This window comes from Tamandua tetradactyla, chromosome 3 (assembly GCF_023851605.1).
Source record: "Tamandua tetradactyla isolate mTamTet1 chromosome 3, mTamTet1.pri, whole genome shotgun sequence".
NCBI lineage: Eukaryota > Metazoa > Chordata > Mammalia > Pilosa > Myrmecophagidae > Tamandua > Tamandua tetradactyla.
In genome coordinates, this window is record NC_135329.1 from 74089037 (window position 1) to 74112504 (window position 23468).

Below are 23468 nucleotides of genomic sequence, written 5' to 3' on the forward strand. Positions count from 1 at the left end.
TAGAAAGAGGGTTGAATTTTGGCACTTGATGCTGAAGGAGTACAGAATATTCAACAGGATTGAAAGTCAAAATCCAGAAATGGATACTACAATACTATGTGATGGTTGCACAATATTGTAAGTTCAATGAACAAAGCTGAACGTGAGTATGGTTGAAAGTGGAAGTCTAGGGGCTTATATGACACCAGAAGGAATGATAGAGGATAAAAATTGGACTGTGTAACTTCACAATACTTAGAATGTTTTTACATGAGGGAGAATAAATGAATTTCACCATTTCAAGGTGATAATAAATGGGATGGCCTATGGAAAAATTACAATTAATGCAGACTAGGATATAGTTATTAGTAACATTGCAATATTCTTTAATTGTATGAAAAAGCAATATACCCAAACTAAATGTCAACAGAGGGAAATATGAGGTAGGTTATGGAATTCTTGTTGTAATTTCCTTATGTTTCTCTTCTTTCTTGGCAAAAGAATTGGAAATGTTCTCATATAGATTGTGGCAGTGAAAGCATAGCCATGTGAATATAGTGGAACTCACTGATTGTTTACTTAGGATGGATTGTATGGTGTTTGGATAAACCTTTTGAAAACAAGCCAAAAGATACAAGGGGTAGGGAAAATGTGGAAAGGGTGATGTATGTATTCAGTGTTGGTAGAAGAGTAGAATGGTGCAACCCCTTTGGAGGGCAGTGTGGTGACTCCACAGGAGGCCAAATACACAGTTGCCATAGGATCCTGCAACCCTTTTATGAGGTATTTATGTGGAAGAACTGAAAGGAAGAATTTGAATACACATTTTTACACTGGTGTTTATGGTGGCAGTTTTTGTGATTTGCAATGGATGGAGATGACCAAAGTGTACATTGGCTGATATGGTGTAATATCCAATGGAGCATTGAAAGGCTGCAAGAAGGAATGAAGTTTGAGGCATGTAACTACGTCAATGAACCTTGAGGACAGTATGTGGACTAAAATAAGCCAGGAAGAAAAAGACAGATGTTATAACATTTCACTAATATGGACTAATTACGATGTGCAAACTCAGAGAGTTGATCTCTAGAGCATAGACTATGAGAAGAACACCTATTTTAAAAGCTCTTTGAGTGCAAGCACTTACAGCAGTCACATCTATTCCTAAGTTTTAAGTGTTATTTCCAAATTCTTAAGTGTTGAGTTCATTGTGTATAACCTGATCCTTCCCTGGAACTTCGGGTGTCTGTGCAACACCAAAGACTGAGAGAGATCTGAAGACATGAAAGCTAATATTACCCCTTGTAGCAATTGTTACAGAAGCTGAAAAAGAGACAAGACTTCAATTAGAGATGTGAAGGAAGCTGATGTGGTCAGGACTTGGGTAAATCAGACTAAAGGGTAAAGGATGATAATAAGTGCATTGTAAAACATCAACTTCCATATGATACAAAAGGAAGAGCTGTTTATTTGGCATAAAATTGTATTTTCAATGGGACAGTACCTAATTTAATTTATATGGTCAGTTTACTCACTAATCCCTAATCTCATGAAATCTTAAATAGTGAGTGGGATACTGTTAGTTTTGACAGGTTAGTGTGATGTCTTGATACATCCCAGAGTAATATGGACATAAGATAAAAAAGATTTGCAAAGTCCCCTTGAAGCACTGAGGAAAACATGGAAATATTAAGCTTCCCCGCACAGGGAAGGACTGATGCTGTCACAAGCATTGGGTAGTACTAATTTTATAGGCCAAGACCTTGATCTTGGGTTTTGCCCTTATGAAACATATTCCTCCAAAGAAGCTAAAACTGCTTGTAATCATGCCTAAGGGTCATACAAAGGAAAGTTATTTTGTTACTCAAATGCAGCTTCTCTCTTTAAGCTTTCTCCACAGGTAAACTGACTGCCTCCCTGTTCTAGTTTTCTAGCTGCCAGAATGGAACACACCAGAGATGGTTTAGTTTTTAATAAAAGGGGATTTATTTTGCTAGTTCTTCAGAGGAAAGGCAGCTAACTTTCCACTGAGGTTGTTTCTTACATGGGAAGGCACAGGATGGTCTCTGCTGGTTTTCTCTCCAGGCCCCTGGGTTCCAACAACTTTCCCTGGGGTGACTTCTTTCTGCATCTCCAAAGGCCTGAGCTGAGCTGCGAGTGCTGAGATGAGATATGCTGAGCTGGTTGGGCTGTGCTATGTTGTGCTCCCTCATTTAAGCACCAGCCAATTAAGTCAAATGTCACTCATGGAAGCAGGCACACCTCCTAACCAACTTCAAATGTAATTAGCAACAGATAAGGTTCACGTAAAATTGGCTCAAGTCCACAGCAACAGAACTAGCTGCCTTCACCTGGACAAGTTGACAACTGACTCTAACCACCACACTCCCTCTACATGGAATGTGACTCCCAGGGCTGTAAAACTCCCCAGTAACTTAGAACATGGCTCCTGGGGATGAGCCTGGCCCTACCAATGTAGGATCGAGAAAGGTTTCCTGACCCAAAGGAGGAAGAGAAATGATGCAAAATAAAGATTTCAAGTACAGTCAACAGGTCATTCAAGAGGTTGTTCTTATGCATGAAATAGATATCCCTAGTCATTATTCTTTTGGGTACTGGAATAACTAGAGGGAAATACCTGAAACAAAATGTAGTCTGGTCTTGAAGATGATTGTATAATATATGGTTTTACACTGTGAGGAGTGATTGTGAAAACGTTGTGACTGACATTACATTTATCCAGTGTATGGACAGATGAGTAAGAGCATAAAGACAAAAATAAATAATAAGGGGGAAAGGGGAGGGATGTTTTGGATGTTCTTTTTTACTTTTATTTTTACTCCAATTTTTATTGTTTATGGAGCAATAAAAAATGTGTGAAAATAGTTTGTGATGATCTATGCACAGATCCATGATGATACCATGAACACTGATTGCATGCCATGGATGATTATATGGTATGTGGATATATGAAAATAAAATTACATTTAAAGTAACAATCTGAACAATACAAGTACTGGAGAAAATATGGAGAGACACTGTTGGTAAGGAAGGGGAATTGTGCAGCCCCTCTGAAGGGCAGTGTGCTGGTTCCATACGAGGCTAAGTATAGGGTTGCCATATGATCCTGCAATCCCAATATTAGGTATGCAGGTGGAAGAACTGAAAACAAGGACATAAATAGACATTTGCACACTGGTGTTCATGGCAGCAATATTCATGATTTGCAATGGGTGGAGGTGGCCTAAGGGTGTATTGACTAAGGATCAGAAGTACAAACTGCAGTGCATACATATGATGGAATGTTGAGTAGCTTCAAGAAGAAATTAAGCTGTTAGCCATGCGACAAGATGAGTGAAAATTGAGGGCATAATATTGAGTGAAATAAGCCAGCAATGAAGGATAAATATTGTATGATGTCTGTCCTGGTTTGAAAGGATTATGTTTTTATAAAAATCATGTTTCTATCCTGATCCATCTCATGGAGGCAACTGTTTCTTTTAATTCCTGAATGGGTAGTGAGATCTTATATTTATGTACTGATTAAATAATACCCTGATACATGCCATAGTATTTTGGGCAGAAAATAAAAATGTTTGTAAACTCCCCTTCAGGGACTGGAGAAAATGTGGAAGTATTAAACTTCTCCATCTGGTGAATTCTTAATATTATCTCAATCTTAAGGCTTGCCCTTATGAAAGTTATTTTTGCTATGGTAATGTTAAGCCTACTTGCAATTATGTCTAAGAGTCACCCTCAGAGAATCTCTTTTGTTGCTCTGATGTGGTCTTTCTTTGAGCCAAAGTCTGCAAAAAACTCACTTTCATCTCCAACATTTGGGATATGACTCTCACGGGTGTGGCTCCCAGTAAACATAGGATATGACTCCCAGGGGTGAGCCTGGATATGTTATCATGGGATTGAAATATATCCTGTTGACATTATGAAAATAAATGAGGCAAAATTCAGTTTCAGTGGTCAAGAGATTTCAAATAGAGTTGAGTTCTCATGTTGCAAGTTACTCTCATGCAGGCTTCAGACATGTATTAAATATTGCCACCATATGCCAAGCCAACACTGAAAGTTCTTTTTATTAACTTTATTTTTTCAGAAACTATAGGACCCAAATTGTTGCTATCCCAAATAAGCTCTGAAACCCAGAGGTAACTGTTTCTCAAATAACATCAACCAGTTTCTTTCCTTACCTGATAACGTTAACACTCTTTTCCAGCATGAAAGTAAAATGATCATTGTCAAGATTTCCCTGAAAATTACCAGAATAATCAAATGAGAGGTGAGATGTAACTTGAAATTAGAATTTAACAAACGATTGTGACTACTGAATCATTTAGATATGTCACAGCCTTTTTATTTTCTAGTTCGTTAGACTAGTCAGAAGGAAATACCCAAAACTGTAGTCATCCATTAGCCTTGATATTAGATTAAAATTGCGTAACTATAAAGCTTTCATCAAGTCACCATTTGAGTGTAAAAACCTTGTTACTGACACTCCCTCTATGCAGGGTATGGGTAGACAAGAATTAAAATAAAGATGAGTAAAAATAATGATAATGATAGATTGGGAATATGGTGGGAAATACCCATATGTAAACTATGGGCAATCATCATAGTACTACTTTGCTAATTTTTCATCAAATTTTAAAAGTGTTAACTACTGCTAACAAAGAAGTAGAGTTACAAAAAAAGTGTTATCATCCATTGCAACAAACTCTCCAAAGCCATGCAACCATTGATGGTGAGGTGGTGTATATGAATCTGCATTTTATGCATGATTTTTCTTTAAACAACAACTTCTAATAAAATAAAAACAAGTCAAATAGAGTATTGAGGGTTGAAATATACATTTATGAAAATTTAAAATTTCTTTCAGTGGAACTGAAAGAAAATTGGCTGCAATGGAAACCAAAGTGGAATCCAGAAAAAGACATTAGACAATAAAACAAATTTATGTTTGTAGATTTTTTCACTAATTACTGCAAGTGTTGTGTGTAAAGCATTCTGTGCCATCATATTTCTTTCTTACAGCACAACAGAACTTATCTCATTAATTCAAGCGGTTCTTTTGTTCCACTGACTCTCTTTCTACCAAAGGTAACAGATAAAAGAAAACATCTACATTCTGGAAACTCAAGGACATGAAACAGATAAATACTCTGAGTTTGCATGATTTATCTCAGAGCTACATGGTTGCATCCAATACTTCTGAGGAGGGTGATCTGAAATTGAAGGGAAAATGAGAATGTAGACAGTGGTGGAAGATCACTAGAAGATGTTTTCCAAGACCCACTCATCCAGCATTGGAACTCTGTAATTTGCTTCTCTTCAAAACTCAGCTCTTGTCAAGGGTGGAAGGATTCATTCCTCCTATGTATCACATAAATGCCCTTTGACACTGGCTACATTTTTATGGTGCATTCCTAGTGGTGGAGGTTCTTTTACTGCTTTATAGAGTGTATGATTTTAAATCGTGTTCCCTATTTTTGACAGTGTTTATTCTGACTTCTATTCTTGACAATTAATCTTCCAACAGAAAACGTGCATCTCTTTTGCATGCCTTAAATTTTGCATGGAAGGATTCCAATAAACAATTATTGGATGTGTCCAACCAAACGCTATTGAACAGGGCATATATAACATATATCCTTCTATATAACATAACATTGAAAGTTTGAAGACAAGAATCAAATCCCCTATTTCTGCTGGAAAAAAAATGATAGTATTTTCCTCTGTAACATGGTGTTTATCTCTCACCATGATTCCTGAAAATTTCTTCTGCAAATATCTAAATTTTAATGACTTCTCAACAGTTTCCTTCAAACAAAACTCAATCCTGTACTTCTTTCACCAACAGTATACAATTTGATTATTTTTCCTTGAATCCATGTATAGATTCTTCAAGAATAACATTTAATTTTTTGTGAGAACAAATCTATCACCTCAGTTCACATTTAATCATAATTGTATTACTAATTTAATGGTTCTGGAGATGAATAAACTTATACTAATGATCTGAGGAATATTTTTCATCTGAGGAAAAGTTGGAGTTGTTGGAATGATAATAGAAGTAAAGTTTGAAGAGTTGCTGTATATTGCAGATTAGTAACCATTTCCATTACTCACTCAGGGTCTGCTCTACAAAACATTTTTCTTGAGAACCTCTCTATGAGCTGGGTGTATTGGAAAGAAAACAGGAAGTCTTTGGAAATTTTGAAAGAGATAAAATTTCTCTTTCTCCCGAAGTAAACTCAAGTGTAAATCTGCTTTGTAGCATGGCATATATATGACATGGTGTGACCTGGATAAGGTGGACTGGCCCTTAACAGGCATTTCTCCCTCTCTCCAGTTTTGCATTCTGTGTTGGGGAGGATGGTGAACAAGCAGGTGCATATGCAATCAATACTTATGGAAACAGCTTCATACTACCTGAATTGAAGAAAATGTTGCATTTGCTGATTTAACACTTTCAGTGGAGTCTTCATGATTATACAATGTTCCTGATGAGAGCAGAAGTATCACATTTCCTGACTTGACTGTTTTCTAGGGCTTCTTTTTCTATTCCTTTTTTCTACTTGAAAGACATACATTTAGCTTTTTCAAAAATATTGAGAATTTATGCCTGCTGAATTCACAATTTTTTTAGAGATTTTTTTTAAAAAGAGATCTCTGCTTAAAGAAAAGAAGTAATGCAAGTAAATTATTAGATACAGGAACAGATTACAAATGCATGGATCTTCCTACATAAGATTATGGAAATTGATATGTGAACTTGTTGAGAGTGAAGACCACAATGATGCTGGGTACTTTGGATAAATGTATACAACTAGTGCATGTTTGGCATTGGCAAAGTATGATTCACAATTATTCTTTATAGTCATGTCTAAAGAAAGTGCTTTATCAAAAACTTTTGGAAATTGGTTTATGTGATAAAATATTTTGTTGAGAATTTCATCTCAATGAATGTGGAGCAAGGTGGGTCTTTTATTTGCACTGGAGAGACATGAAAAAATGACAAGCTGAGAATTTTAATCCTCAGATTATGGCACAATCAAAACCAAGAAATTTGTAGTGCTGCATGAATCAAATCTCTTTTCTCTGACAAATTACAGTTCTGACATGGGTATGACTAAATCTGAATCTGATCCTTGGATTAATTCATTGTAGAATAAATTAATTCACATTTCTATCAAATATGTAAAGTGAATGAAATAAGTAACCACATTTTTTTTTTCTCAAACTGAATATTACTTCAGAGGAATCTTATCTCAAAATGTCAGCCTAATTTGCCAATGGCTCTGATGAAAAAAACATTAGTGGTATTCTACCTCACAAAGGACACAGGATGTCTACAAAAACCTGTGATGTTATTAGCTAATATCTTCATTAATAGTTTAAAAAGATACAGTTGGCAATGGAAAAATGACCCAAATTGCTTTTCAGGATTGGTAAAAGAGGACGATGATTGTAAGACATGCCAAGGGAACTTCGCTGAAAAATGTCTCTGCATATAAAATCAATTTTGAAACAGCAAAATTGTATCCCTGAAAAAAATCCAGTGATTTGCCAAACCGTCAATGATTTAAGAATCAGGGATTGTAAAGTCTCTTATATCCTCACCTAACTTTTATGGAACTCTACAACAGAAAGTCATAGATTGACACGGATGTGGATTATTGAAACTTAATCATAAGGTGACTCAAGTCCAGGATGTGCCCTATTTCAAGAGGTGATTAACACAACCCTGAGATCAGGTACAGAGAATTTGAAGTGACAAATGGTTTCGGCCAAAAGTATATAACACAAGAGCAGTTCATTTCTTCTTTCATGGAGCCAATACCCCTTTGACCCACCAGTGATTACAATAATTGTATATGTCCCTAATGACCTGTATTGACATTTACCACTGAATATTCATGCAGAAGAGTCTGGCTCAATACTGAATTCTGGCAATACATTCCTAGATGTCAAATGATTTTAAGAAAATACAAAATATACGAGTTTTTTTTTTAACATGGGCAGAGTCATTGAGAATTGAAACAGGTCTCGGGCATAGCAGGTGAGAACTCAGCCACTGTGCCACTGTGACCAACCCAATATACAAGGGTTTTTGATGTATGAAATGTAGAGATAATGTTCAAATAATAATGCAAACAGAATACTACCTTTATATACTGATAAGTGTAATTTGATTTTCATTTGCCAGTATTTAGAATCTGTAAATGAAGAGCAAAATTTCTGAACTTGAGGCAAAGCGTTCTTCTAAGGAGAGACTTTCTCAGCTGGAAATTGCTTTTAAGGCATGCTGTACGTCTTTGTTTCTAAGACTATAGATAAAGGGGTTCAGTGTGGGACTGACCACTGTGTACATCATGGAAATTACTGCACTTGCCCTTGTGTTTTGCATAGCAGCAGAACGAAGATACACTCCAAGGGCTGTTCCATACAACAAGAACACCACCAAAAGATGAGACCCACAGGTTGAAAATGCTTTATACTTGTCTCCATGTGATGAAATTCTCAATATAGACCTTGCAATCTTAGAGTAAGAGAAAAGGATGCCAGTGAATAGAATAACACCCAGAATTCCAGTTGCAAATTACATCACTAGGTCATTGAAGAAAGTGTCAGAACATGCAGGTTAGATTACTTGAGAAAGTTCACAGAAAAAGTGGGGAATTTCCAAGTCTGTACAAAAAGTTAATTGTAAAACCATTAGGAGATGTAAAAGAGAGTCCATAACACTCAGTATCCATGATGCCAGCAGCAGGAAACCACAGAGCCTGGGGTTCATGATGACCATGTAATACAGTGGATATCAGATGGCCACATAATGGTCATAGGCCATCATGGTTAAGAGGAAGTTGTCTAAATCACCAAAAACCATGAAAAAATACATCTGGGTGAGGCAGTTCCCATAACTTACAGTTTTGGTCTCTGTCTGGATATTCACCAGCATCTTTGGGACAGTGGTGGAGGTGAAACAGATGTCTGCAAAAGACAGCTTAGCAAGAAGAAGTACATGAGTGTGTGCAGGTGGGAATCAGAAATGGTGGCCAGGATGATGAGCAGGTTCACAATGAGAGTGACAAGGCACATCATCAGGGACAGAGCAAATAGGAGGGGCTGAACTTCTGTGTCTTCTGATATTCTCAGGAGGATAAATTCTGAAACACACATTTCATTGTCTAATTCCATGTAAGTCATGAAACTGCTGGAACAGAGACCAGAGCAAGACAGGTTTTGGTACAAGCAACTCTCATCAAATTAACATAAATACTATGGTTTGTATTGCAAATATATTGACTTAATTATTTTTTATTAATTATAAAGAGATTTAGTGCCCTTTATCTGAAAATGTCAGAGTAAATAAACATTCCTGCTTCTCTTTGATGCTATTGGTAACAAACCATCCTTGCCCATAATTTTAAACATTATCCTAAGGCAATATGTTCCACTTCAAATTCTCTTAGACTTTTTTTCATTCAAAAATCATTTGACCAGGTATTTTTCACTATGTGATGAAATAGTTGGGCCATGGATATTGATGATGGTAGTAGAGTATTTTTATTGTTATCAATCTTCCTAAACTGTACAATAAAATGGTTAGAATGAGAAATTTGGGCTGTTTATAGATTACTCCAATAAAAATTTAAAATAAATAAAAATTTTCCATCTATATTGATAGAAGATCAATACCATTAATACGCCATTTCATCTCCACCTGATGTATTCTTTCAGCTCAACCACACTCCCAATGTCAAGAGGTTAGTTTGTAGATATTTGACAAAATATTTTTAAAGTTTATAAAGAAAGGCAAAAGTCCTAGATTGCAGGGAGAATATTGCAGAAGAACAAAGTTGGAGAATGTACAACTAGAATATGCAATACTACCTGATTTCAAGTCTAACTATAAAGACATAATGATTAAACCATGTTTCATTTGTGAAATAGACATATGAACTAATCTTTGAGAACTCAGGAGACAAACAAACAAACACTAGGGAGCGCAAACACAGAACCACACAAATAGAGTCAACTGGCTTTTGACAAAGGGGCAAGCACAATTCAATGGAAAAAGTAAGATCTTTTCTACAAATGCTGTGGGGCAATGGCACATATCATGTGTGGTAGTAGATTCAGTTGTCAACTTGGCCAGGATAAGGTACTGAACTCTGTTACTGTGAACATGGACCAATGGTATGTGAACCTCATCTGTTGCTTATTACATCTTCAGTCTGCTAAGAGGCGTGTGCTGTAATGAATGATTTTTTTTTATTTAATTGGCTGGTGCTTAAATGAGAGAGCTCAATGTAGCACAGTCCTATCAGCTCAACATACCTCATCACAGCATTCACAGCTCAGCCCAGGCCTTTGGAGATGCAGAAATAAATCACCCCAGGGAAAGTTGTTGGACCTAGAGGTCTGGAGAGAAAGCCTGTGGATATCACCCTGTGCCTTCCCAAATGAGGAAGAACCTCAGTTGAATGTTAGCTGCCTTTTCCCTGAAAAACCAATGAAATAAACCCCCATTTATTAAAAACCAACCCATCTCTGGTGTGCTGCATTCTGGCAGCAAACAAACTAAAATATTGTCCAAAACAAAAAATTAATAAGCCAAACATTGTATACATTGCAGAAAAATTAACTCAGAATAAATCTTGTGCTCAAAATTAAAATGCACAGTTTAATGCTTCTAGAATAAAACATCCAAGAAAATCTGGTGAACTATGCTTTGGTAACCATTTTTAGAAATAGCATCCAAATCATGATCCATGAGAGAAGGACTTTATTAATCGGATTTCATTAAGATATGAAACTTATGCTCTATGATAAATATTGATAAATGACTTGTATTCATATATACAAAGAACATTTAACACCCATCAATAAGAAAAATATCACCCAATGAAAAAACTGTGCAAAAATTCTGAACAGCAAGTGAAATGAAGAAGATATGTAGGTGGCAAATAAGTATGTGAAAATAGGATCAACATCATTTGTCATTAGGATAGTACAAAATTAAATTTCAGTGATATAACATCACACACCTCTTAGAATACCTGAGGACTTAAATGCTGACAATACTGTGGGCTATTGATAATGGGGAGCAGTACAGACTCTCATTCACTCCTAGAGAGAACTCAAAATGGTGCCTCCAGAAGACAGTTTGGAGTATTTAGCAAAACTAAACTTTGTCTCACCATTCAGTCAAAAATTTGTGCCCTTAAGTATCCAGGTGATTTGAAAACTTAAATCCATACAAAAACCTATACATGAATGTTTTATAGCAGTTTTATGTGTGATCTCCAGAATCTGAAAGCAGCCAAGATGTCCTTTAAGGTCAATGGATAAAAACATCCAGCTATATCTATACAATGGAATATTACTCAGTGATAAAAATGAATGTTCCCTCTAGTCACAAAACTCAAGCATCCATCTAACATGATTACTGGCCATTGAAACAAAGCAGTCTAAACATCTTGCATACATACAATGTTAATTATATGACTTTCTGGATTAGTCCAAATAATAGAGACAATAGAATGAACAGTGGTTTCAGGGGATTGGGGAGAGGTAAGGAAGGTAGAATAGGTGAATCAGAGAACACTTTATGGAGTAGTGAATCTATTCTCTATAATCTTATAATTATAGACACCTGACTTTATGAATTTATTAAACTGATCTTTACAAAACAAAGAGTAACCCTTAGTATAATAAAATAAAAGATTAATTGTCAGGATAATAGGAATGCCTGTATGAAACACAAAATTTAATAAAACAATCTAATTGTATTACAAATGAATGTAACACGGTTACTGAGGGGAAGAAGGGAAAAGGTGCTGAAATGGTTGTACTGGATATGAATGGAGTCTGGAAAATAAAGGGGACAGAAACTGCATAACTACTGTATTCTAGTGGATAAAGTTTATCTCACCAGAGTGTGGGCTGACAATTCTATCATATCTGAACATGTGTACTGGAATCATGCCATTAAGTAGATGATATCAGGTGAAGAGAGTACGTTTCCCACTGCAGAGTAAGTGGTTAACCATAGGTAAGTGGAGGACATTAAATATTCTACCTGGCAATGGTTTAGAGTGAGATACATTAGCATGAGTAGGTTAATATAGATGGAAAATTACAGGTAGAGCTATATGGGTCAGTGTATATGCAGAACTTGGCAGACATGTAAATATCTTCTTACTCTGTCTTTTGAGATCTCTTAGATGTCCTAGTAACATGGAGTACTCATAGTGCCCAGACCTTTATTTTGACACCACTGTTCAATAAAACTTTACTTGGAGAAATGACTGACACTAGACCTGGAATAGAAATATACAGAAAGAGTCTGGAGCATCTTGTACCACCAGAAATTAAGTAGATACTAAAATAAATCATTCAATGACCAGGATAAATCCAAGAGACACAGAGCCAAAGGTGATATATGGAAAAGCAGGAAAATGAGGAACTTTAAAGTTGGGAAACCTGACAAGCATTGTTGATGAACATCAACAACAACAGTGAAAAGTGACATTGATGGGAAGTGCCCTGTATACATAATGTAACAAAATTAGAATTTTATCTCTGGTGTCTTCCCCATAACTCATAATTCCAGTCTAATCATGAGGAGAACATCAAACAAATTCCAACTCAGGGACATTTTACAAAATACTTTACAGCACACCTGAAAAATATTCAGGTCATCAAAAACAAAGAGAGTCTGAGGACTAGTCATTTATAACACATAGATGTAATGTGGTGCTGTGGATGGAAGATTTTCAGAATAAGCAAAATGGATGCAATATTATGCAAACTGTATCTACTATCTTACAATTTTTCAATAAATTTCACACTGCTTTTTAAATTTATTTATTTATTTTTACATGGGGAGGTACAGGGAAACATTGTGCCACTGAGATACCATTGCACTGCCCCCACAGCGGTTTTTAAAATTAGATTTATGAAGAAGTAAAATTATTAGTGAAATGCAAAAATCTAGGAACAAACTCTTAGCTTCATTCCAAATGTGAGTATTTGCCTAGGAAAAGAATATGACTCTGCTGTAAGTCTCAATTCATGTCCCATAAAATCAGAACAGAGATACCAATTTCACTTAATAATTGATAGAATTAAGAAAAAAATCAGGATCATAATGTGTCTGACATTGTGCTTAGCATTCAGGAAGAATATTTGTATATGCTGTGATTCAACCCCACCCATACTCATTCTCCCAACCTCCAAGCCCACTGCCACTGTGCAATTTCCAGCCTTCATACCTTTCCCAATAATTTAACAACAGAAACTGATTCAGAACTGTCCACAGGGCAAGAACTTTCTTGAACATCACCTTTGATAAAACCTGCACTTACTCTCCAATAACTTCAAACATAAATGTCAATCCTGTGGGCAAACTCAAAGCTCTCTGTTATCTGGCTGCTGACAACCTTCCCCAGTTCATGTTGCTTTTCTCACAACCTCCCTACTATTGTTCATTATAAATTAAGTCCTACTTTTAAACTTGACTGCACCCTACAAATATATCAATCACACATTTGTGCCCCTGTCTTCTTTTCTTGGTAGGGTTATATACTGCTCTCCCTTATAATTGCTAATGTAAGGAAATTATTCCTCCTGCCAGGCTCAGTACAATTCCCAGCATCATTGGGAAGCATTTACTCACCTCAACAGATAAGACCAGGACTTCAGTTTCTACCTCAGGATATTGCCTGTGCTGTTATCTGTGTTTGTTGCCATATTTAGATGTAATCTTTTTGAAATAAAGAAACTGTCTTATTCATTCATTTATTCTGAGAGTAACACTTAGTGCCTACCATAAAGGAATTAATGAGTGGGTTTGTGCTGAATGATTTTAGGAAGAAATTGATGAATATGGATAATAAGATACTTACATGAAGGGAACCCATGAGAGTGAGCTAACATTAGATGTGACAGATATGGGAAAGAAGATACTTTAGTGTATTCATAATCTCCCTCATCCACAAGCTTTTTGCCTGGGTAGGACATTGGACAATTATCTCTCTTTGTTATCCTTGTTGATATCCCTAAAGTTATTCTCAATAATTGGTGTCCTGGACTCATAATACATTCCCGACACTTATGACCCAATTCTACGACTCACCCAGAAATTATCAAAGAAGATTCTGAGTTCACCATTGCCAAGCCTTCCCTGAATGATGGATGAAGTTGGAAACTCTGCTCCCAGGAAGGGCAAAAAGATTTAAATAATCTTGAAGTCTCTAGAAGGTAAAATTATGCTTCCACCTCAGCAGAGATTGGTAAACCAAGCTTGAGACAGTGTAGGCAAAGCGTTTATGTTTCCATGCTTTATGAATTTAATTCCCATGAGCCTCATTAATGAAGTATTCTTTTGTCACTCTGCTCCCTAAGATATTTAGCTCTGTGGAGAGAAAAAAAAGTAATGCAATGCAAGTTTGGGCATATTTTAACCCTTGGGGAGAAAGCTTTGGAGCTTCTTGCTCATCTGTTATCCCAGTAGACTCTCATTTCTCTGCAGCTGTGGGCTGTAGTAGTGCAATTCTCCCATAATGAATTCCCTATCACTGATTTAGGAAAGAGATTCTGGGAGCCTAAGGTATCTGTTGTCTTTGATTTCTGTCTTCTGATATTTGATGTGATTTATGGGGCTCCCCTCTTTCGATAATATTTCTACTTGTTTCACTCCTTTTCCTTCTCCCCAATAGTTAGCAATATCTGTTCAACTCACTCAACTATTTATTTTCATTCATTCAAAAATATTTAATCAGCAATACTGTATGGTAATCATTAAACTACAGTCTGAAAATGAAAAAAGTAATATAATGTGTCTGTTGTCAAAAAACAAATTGTCATGGAAATAAATATATATGCCCCCCAAGGGTAGTATTTATGTCCTGGTGAAGTGTAATGCTATGTGAATGGGGATCAGCTTTTCCATTTCTGCTAAAATGGATCCTGGGACTCTGATATGGATGAATAAAACGATTTGAAACAATGAAAAGAAAGATAAGAGAACTGTGGGAGATGAAAGAACAATAGAAGGGAATAAACATATCCTAGAGGAAAATGACAGCATATTTTTTGAACTTGCAGTAGAAAGTTTTGGCAAACTACAAGATAGGATATAGAAAGTTGTAGACTGGAGAGATAGAGAAAAGATAGAAAAACAGGAGCTGGGTCTCAAGGAAATGAATGACATCATGAACTGTATAAACATATGCTCATGGATTTCCCAGAAGGATAAGAAAAGTGAAAAAGGGCAGAAAGAACATTTCAGGAAATTTTAGCTGAAATTTCCCAAGTCTTAGGAAAAGCATAAACATAAATACCTAGGAAGCACAACATATTCAAAACTGAAAGAATTCTAATAGACTTAAACCTGTACAAATTCTAGCAAGAATGGTAAATGTCAAAGATAAACAATGAACCCTGAAAGCAGCTGGAGAAAAGGAATTCCTAACACACAAAGAGACTGTAATAAAAAGGAGGACAAATTTTTCATCAGAATCCATGGAGTTGAGAAGGCAATTGTATGATATATTTCTCTCTGAAGGAGAAACACTGCCAGTGGAATATTCTTCATCTTGAAAAATTGTCTGTCACACATATTTACAGTTTAAAATATTCACATGTATTTAGGAAACATTTCTCTCTCAAGAAATATTAAAGGGAGTTCTGCAGGCTGAAAGGAAAAGAGAGGAGAGAGAAACTTGGAGGAGAGCATAGAAAGTAAGTGCAACTAAGAGGATAAACGAAATGCAAATATAAGGATGACATGCAAAAATAAAAGGATAAAATATTTGATGTAATTTTTGCCTTAATAACACAATGTGAATGGATTAATGCACTTATCAAAATATGCAGATTGGCAGAATGCAGGAAATGTATGATCTATTTAAAAGGTTTCCTTAGACCAAAGGAAACAAAGAGATTGGCAGTAAAGGGTTAGAAAAACATACACACAAGCTGTAAACCAAAAGAGCTGGGGTAGCTCTCCTAATATTGGAAAAAATAGACTTTAAATGAAAAACTGTTATAAGAGACAAATAGAACACATTATATTAATGCAAGGGACAATTCCTTATGAAGAAATTGCAGTCATAGATATTTATGATTCTAACTGGAGAACAGTAAATACATAAGGTCAGGACCTAGCAAAATGCGGTGAGAAATAGCATTTTAATATTATTTGGATACTTCAATATATCACTGTCATCAATACATGAAATATCAACTCAGAGTATAAATAAGGAAACCAAAAACTTGAATAATATGATAAATTAACTAGATAACAGATATATAGAGAAGAATGGACACCCAAGCACCAGGATATATATTCTTCTCAAGTTGTCATGATCGTTCTCCAAGATGTACCTCATATGGTGCTGCAAAACAGGTTTCAAAATATTTTAAAATATTGAAATGATCTAAAGCACTTTCTCGGAGCACAATATATTTAGTATGGAAATCAATAAAGGCAGAAGAACAGGAAAATTCACAAACATATAAAGGATAAACACAACATGCAAACAATCTGTGAGTCAAAGAAGAAATTGGAAGAGAAAGCAGCAAATGTTTGAGATAAATGAAAGTGAAAACATATATGAAAACAGATATGATTCAGTGAAGGCAGTGCTGAGAGGGAAATTTTTGGCTCTAAATTCGTATATTATAAAAGAAGAAGGAGCTAAAACCAATTACCTTATTTCACATCAAGGATAACTAGAAAAAAGAATGGTAAATGAATCCAAAGCAAGTAGAAGCTCACAGTTCACCATGGGCTGTTCTAAATTATCTGTATAAATTGGGCCATGAATTGAAGAAGAGATTCAGAACACAGCTGATCTGCAGTTGAACCTCATATTACAGGGAGAATCTGATTTTCAGTGTTCCCTATCAAACTAATCAGATGGTCAAAGTTCAATAGAAGATTTGAAGATATATAAAGAAAGATGAAGACATGACCCATTGAAAGGAAAAAATAAATACAACCTCAGAAGTGCGGAACTGGAAGAACTAATGAAAGATATCAAGTGAACTCTTCCATATAGGTTCAGTGACCTAAGGGAAAACATGAACATAGAACTCAAGGAAATCAAGAAGTTGATGCATGAATAAAGGGAAGAATTAGTGATTTTGAAAAGGCAGTTTGTTAGTTTCTCAGGAAGTTAAGTATAGAATTGCCATATGATTTAGCAATTCCATTACTAGGAATATATTCAGAGAAACTGAAAGCACAGACATAAATGGACATTTGAACACCAATAGTCATAGTGGCATATCCACAATTACCTAGAGATGGAAACAGTCCAAGTATCTATCAAAGGAACAAGGGGCTAAATAAAATGTACTATATACATATGATGGATACCAGGCAGCTGTAAGGCAGAATAAAGTCATGATGCATGCAACAATGTCGATGAAGCTTGAGGAAGTTTTTTTGAGGAAAATAAGCCAGAAACAAAATGACAAAATCTGTATTGTCTCTCTAATGTAAACTAAGTATAATGAGCAAACTCTGAGAATTAAAGGTGAGAAACACAGGTTATGAAGAGATAGAAAGAGGGTCAAATTTGGGCACTTGATGCTGAAGGAGTACAAAATATTTAACAGGATTGTCAAAATCCAGAAATGGATACCACAATTGTACATGATGGTTGCACAATACTGTAAGTATAATGAACAAAGTTGAATGTGAGTATGGTTGAAAGTGGAAGTTGAGGGGCTTATATGACACCAGAAGGAAAGATAGAGGATAAAAACTGGAATGTATAACTTAGCAATACCTAGAAAGTTTTTACATGAGATAGAATAAATGAATTTCACCATAGCAAAGTGTTAAAAAATGGGATGGCACATGGAAAAAATAAATTAATGCAGACTAGGATATAGTTACTAGTAACATTTCAATATTCTTTAATTAATTGCAAGAAAAACAATATGACAAAACTAAATGTCAACAGAGGGATATATATCATGGGTTATGGGTTTCTTGTTGTAATTTCTTTATTTTTCTCTTCTTTCTTGGCAAAAGAAATGGTCATATTCCCATATAGATTGTGGTGGTGAAAACATAACCATGTGACTATAGTGGGAAGCATTGATTGTTTACTTAGGATGGATTGTATGGTGTTTGGATAAATGTTTTGAAAATAAACAGAAAGATACAATAGGTAGAGAAAATGTGGAGAGGGAGATGTATGTATTCACTGTTCTTAGAGAAGTAGAATGGTGTATCACCTCTGGAGGGCAATGTGGTGGCTCCACAGGAGGCCAAATATACAGTTTCCATAGGATCATGCAACCGGTTATTGGGTATTTACATGGAAGAACCAAAAGCAATGATTTGAATAGACACTTGTACACGGGGCTTATCGTGGCAGATTTCATGATTTGCAATGGATGGACATGGCCCAAGGGTACTTTGACTAATAAACAGAAGGTCAAACTGTGGTGTAACATCCAATGGAAACTTGAGCAGCTGCAAGAAGGAATGAAGTTTTGAGGCATGCAACTAGGTTTATGAACCTTGAGGACAGTATGTGTACTAAAACAAGCCAGGAACAAAAAGACAGACATTATAATACTTCACTAATATGGAGTAACTGCATTGTGCAAACTCAGAGAGTTGACCACTAGAGCACAGATTATCAGCAGAAGGCTTATAGCAAAAGCTTCTAGATTGTAAGCTCTTATAGCAGCCACATCTATTCCTGAGTTTTAACTGTTATTTCTAAATTTTTAAGTGTTGAGTTGGTTGTGTATAACCTGATGCTTCCCTGGAAATTCGGGTATCTGTGCAACACCAAAGATTTAGAGAGATCTGACTCTATGAAAGTTAATATTATCCCATACAGTTATTGTTACAAAAGCTGAAAAAGAAAAAGACTTCAATTAGATATAGGAAGGAAGCTGATCTGGTTAGGACTAGGGTATATCAGAATAAAGGGTAAAGGATGATAATAAGTGTATTTTAAGACATTAACTTCCATATGATACCAAAGGAAGAGCTGTCTATTTGGTACAAAATTTATATTTTCAATAGCACATACCAAATTTAACTTGTATGGTCAGTTTATTCAATAATCCATAATCTCATGGGATCTTGAATAATGAGTGAGATAATTCAAGATCCCACAACATTTCACAAATTAACTCATATTAATAGTAAAGGGCTGTGAAAGAAATTTCCATCTTTATCTAAACAGCAAGCTCAGGACAATTTTCGGGTTTGTCCAACATGTGGACCTTTAAATGCACTTTCATTTGCATCAGGGGTTAATCCTTGGGGCCATAAAGCAAATGAATTATGGAAAATAGATGTTACTCATATTTCACATTTTGGTAAAATGCAATATGTACATGTTATCATAGACACCTTTTCTAATTTCATATGGGCCACTGCACAATCTGGAGAACATTTCTGCCATGTTTGATCATATTTACTTAATGCTTTTGCTTTTATGGGATGCCCTCAACTTATAAAAATGGACAATGGTCCTGTTTATACAGAGAAGCAAATTCATACATTTTATACTACTTTTCATATTACTCATATCACAGGAATTTCACATAATCCCTCTGGGCAAAAAAATATTAAATGAACAAGCCAGTTGCTAAAGTATAAACTCATAAAACAAAAAGGGGGGGATGATCATCAGGAGGATGATGCTGTGAAAATAAGTACATCAAAAGATCAATTAGCAAAAACAGTTTACTTTAAATTTTTGAAACATTTATGATAATTCATCGTAGACTCCTGCAGAACAAAATTTTAGTAATTTGGAAAAGAAAAGTGATATGACTCAAATAGAACTGCAGCTGCAACTGATCTATTGGAAAGATGTTAAGGATATATGGCAACCAGGCATGATAAAGGTGTGGGGTAGGGGATTTGCTTTTGTCATTATGTAGCAGGCAGGCCTTCCCCTCTTTCTGGTTTAGCTGTGCTCTCTGTGGAAAATCCCCAAATCTCCTCCCCTTGCAGGCAAGCAAGATAAGGCACATTCCTGGAATAGAAGCCCCCTGCTCTAGCCTTCAGGAACTAGTAAAGATGCACGTAGGCAAGAGAAAACATTCCTGGGGTGGGAGCCCCTCAATAGTTCAGCTCTGGGTCATTTTCAACTTAAATCAGCCAATTGTTTACCTTGTCTTTAACATGCCATACAGTCTATAAAAGCTGCAGTTGCCTTTTGTTCAGGGCTCAGACTTTCAGAGGATACTCGGCTCAGCCCTATGGTCATAGCAAATAAAGCCTGCTTCCCAAAACTACAGATCTTTAGTCTCAGCCTGTTCTAACTTCGTGAAATGTTCCTGGAGACCTGTGGCCCTTTTCCTGGTTCTTGTGCTATAATTACAGATGACAGAACCTTGGTTTGGATTCCCTCAAAAAGAATAAAACCCAGATGTGTTGACACTGATGAAAATAATTAAATTGGTAATATACATTATAGACATATAACCTTAATTGCTGAAGGACAGGAACATAATTATACCTATTGGATTTATATTCCTAACCCACCTCTGCTGCAGGCCCTAACATGGGCAGATCCAACTTTATCAATATATCTGAATACTAGTTTAGGATTCCCAGGTCCAGTAAATTCTGGGCTTCCAAAACTACTTAAGGAAGAAGAAAGATGGTGTCAAATTGAACTTTTACATTTTTAGAAAGACCCATATGCATAAGTATGAATTACTGTGTATGACAGTAAGTAATCAAACTACATGGTTTAAGACCAAGAATGATTCTCTAAATTACCTATATATACATCCCTCTTTTAACTCTATGGAATAAGTAATACTTGCTTATTAGATGGGAAAGAAAGTTGGAATAGATGGCAGTTATGCCATATGGATTGAGCAGTTATCATAATTAATGATTCCTATGGAATTGTAAGAGATGGGGCCCCTGTGAGGATTCCAATCTCTAACTCGGAGATAACTGAGACTATATATGGACAGGGAAGCTAAATCAGTGTTGTATACACAGAGGATGATTTGTGCCAAATCCATGGGATGATAAATATAGCATTAGTCAAAGAAATTTATAGAAAATTTTCCTAGGACTGAGGCCAATTTTTATAGTGAATTCTGGTAACTACAGCTTCTCTTTAAAAAGCATCCATAGGGCGGGCCGCGGTGGCTCAGCGGGCAAAGTGCTTGCCTGCTATGCCGGAGGACCTCGGTTCGATTCCCGGCCCCAGCCCATGTAACAAAAACGGAGAAACAGAATACAATAAAACAAGAAAATGTTTAAAAATGTTTCCCTTTCTTCCTTCCTTCTATCCTTCCTTCCTTCTCTCTGTCTTTAAAAAAAAAAAAAAAAAAAAAAAGCATCCATAAATACTATATGCACATATGTACTAGAGATCCATATATATTTGTTAAAGGTCATATACATATAAGAAATCAAACTTTTAATTGTAAGAACTGTTCTCTATTCATTTGTTTCCAAGCATTTATGATGCATGAAAATGAGATGAGTATAGCAACAAGGAGAAGTAGAGGTATTTGGCTACACATGCAAATGTCAAGATCTTTGCAATCCTCTCCAGAAAGAAAAATCCTGATCCATTTGGCAAAAGAATTTCTAAAAAGGGCTAAGAAACTAATTAGACTCATTATTGCAGCTGTCATTGAACTCATTAGAAGTATCACAGCCACTACAGTCGCTGGAGCTACATTGCATCAAACTATACAGATGCAGCATTATGTTAGAGAATGATATTAAAATGCCAGTGAATTGTGGCATAGTCAATCTCATATTGATGAGCAAATTAATAATAGACTGAATGATATAGAGAAAACATTGATTTATATGGGGATCAAATGCATAATTTAAATTTTTTTACAAAGTTTAAAATGTGGAATAAGAGCAATTTTTGTACTACCTCTTTTAAAATATAATCGTTCTGAAATAGAATGGGAAAAGGTAAAGCAGCATCTTTTGGGGCATTTGGATAGTTTAAGTCTTGATATCTTAGAATTACAAAAAAGGAGTATTAGAATTATCTCAGAATAACTTATATGAAGCCTATGGAAATGATGTTATACAATCACTTACCCAAGAGCTAAAAAATCTTAATCCTATTTACTTGTGGAAGTCACATCATTTTTATACTACTACAGGTTTAGTTTTGTAGCTGTTTATATGCTTTCTCTTCCTCCTCAGCTGTATCAAACAACAAATGTTCAAAGTAACAAACTTCACAACTAAGCAAAGCTGTGTTAACAATGTGATTCAGGTAAAAGCTCTTAGCTACCTCCTGAATCAAAGTCAGAGAGTTGACTGATAGCCAGTGATGGGTTAGACCCATCCTTCAGAGCTTAAGGGCAACCTAAGACAGGCACAGTTACCTCAGCTAATGAAATACAAAGGGGGAAATGTAGGAGTAAGGTTAAAAAACAAGATCTGCAGAATTTGTTGGGAGCAGCTGACATCAGGGTAATGCCAGCAGTAAACTGTGGAGATTGTTATGTAGAGCAGTCTGGGAAGAAGAGAATGTTCATCTCAACTGGTTATGTTAAGTACGAATGAAGAGAGCATTGAAAAATGAGAACTCTGTTCCTTCAGGAAATCCATGCATGCCTTTTGTCACCCTGTAGTATATAGGCTAGATCTGGTTAAAAATAAAATTGTCTGTTGTTTGTTATGGCTGATCTTCAGACCCATGATCCTGTCTGTCTTTATTTCTCATCATTCCTTAATATCCTTCAAGCCCCATTCCATAGGAAGCAACACTGGTAACTGAAACAAAGCAGTATAAATATCTTGCATATGTATAATTTCAATTATATGGCTTTCTGGATTAGTCCAAACAATAGAGATAATAGAATGAACAGTAGGTTCAGAGGATTGGGGAGAAGTGAAGAAGGTGGAATAGGTGATTAAAAGAGCACTTTTTAGAGCAGTGAATTTATTCTTTATAATAATATAATTATAGACACTTGAATTTATGTATTTCTTAAACAGACCTTTACAAAACAAAAATAACCTTTAGTATATACAAATAAAAGATTAATTGTCAGGATATTTGGAATGCAAAGATGGAATGCAAAGTGTGTTAAAACAATCTAACTGTATTACAAACATATGAAACTCGGCTACTGAGGTGATGAGGGGGAAAGTTGCTGAAATGGTAGTACCGGATATGAATGGAGTCTGGAAAATAAAGGGGACAGCAAGCATAAGTACTGTATTCTAGTGGATAAAGTTTATCTCATCACAATGTAGGTTGATAGTTCTATCACATCTGCACATGTACACTGAAATCAAGCCATTAAATAGATGATGTCAGGTGAGAAAAATTACATTTCCCACTGCAGAGTGGGTGGTTAACCATAAACAAAGGCAGGACACTAGAATATTCTACCCGGTAATGGCTTAGGGTGAGACACATCAGCATGAGTAGGTTAATATAGATTGAGGGTTACCTGTGGACATGTTTATG

The 23468-nt window shown here is 35.7% G+C and overlaps 1 pseudogene; it reads right to left on the reverse strand.

The window, feature by feature from the left end:
• Positions 1–8272: 8272 nt before the first annotated feature.
• Positions 8273–9192, reverse strand: LOC143675630 (olfactory receptor 7A10-like; annotated as a pseudogene).
• Positions 9193–23468: the final 14276 nt, after the last annotated feature.